Below are 906 nucleotides of genomic sequence, written 5' to 3'. Positions count from 1 at the left end.
TTCTGCCCTCCTTATTAACTTTCTACTAGGCCTCTGGGGATCAAAATTCAGCTTAAGAAATTCTAGTTATAATGTCACATTAGTTTTTAAAACTCCCCAGGGGAGGATTGAAGAGTCTGGTCTTCGATCCAAATGTTATCTCTGCCTTTAATTTGCTCCCCCATCCACTACCACAACTACGAATTCTATGAAACAAAAAGTAGATTTCAGAATTTTTAGTGCCTTTGTCTCAAGTTTCCTGTGATATCATTCAGGTACCTACAGATTCAAAGTTTGAGTAATTGGCTTTGTTTCTACAGCAAGTAGTAAGCAGAGAGCTGTTGCTGGGCTCATGCTTTACTGAGTACCAAATTAATTATTAATTATTAGTTATGGTACCATGTTTAAAACGTGTTAAAATGAAAATAGTTATACCCATCCCCATATATACCATCTTAATGTAACTCAATATACTTGATGTAAACAACTCACACCTTGTAATTCTCATCTATTTTGTTCATAATATCAAGGTGCCACCCCAAGCTCCAACCAAGGCATAGCAGACTGCCATAGCCTTATTTTCCAGAATACAGTCAGAGCATCCTATTTTTCCAACACTCCAGAGCCTAACCAAAATCTAAGAGTATTTACCTGCCTTCCAAATTCCTAACACAGGACCACTGATGGCAAGCCTAGTCATTCCAGGTCATTCTCGGTGTGATGGAAACAAAACTACCTTTAATCCAGTGGAAGCAATGTCTTTCATGGAGATTTGGGGGAACCACACTCAAACTAAGACAACTATTTTCCAGAACATAATTCACCACAAAGAAAAAGACTTTTTAGAGAGTGGATAGAGCCACAAATATAATCAAGGAGAGACAGAGAGAGAGAGAGACAAACAGACAGAGAGAGAAAAAGAGAGAT

This window comes from Crocuta crocuta, unplaced genomic scaffold (assembly GCF_008692635.1).
Source record: "Crocuta crocuta isolate KB4526 unplaced genomic scaffold, BGI_CrCroc_1.0 scaffold1590, whole genome shotgun sequence".
In the NCBI taxonomy this organism is placed as follows: domain Eukaryota; kingdom Metazoa; phylum Chordata; class Mammalia; order Carnivora; family Hyaenidae; genus Crocuta; species Crocuta crocuta.
Note: the sequence above shows the minus strand (reverse complement) of the source record.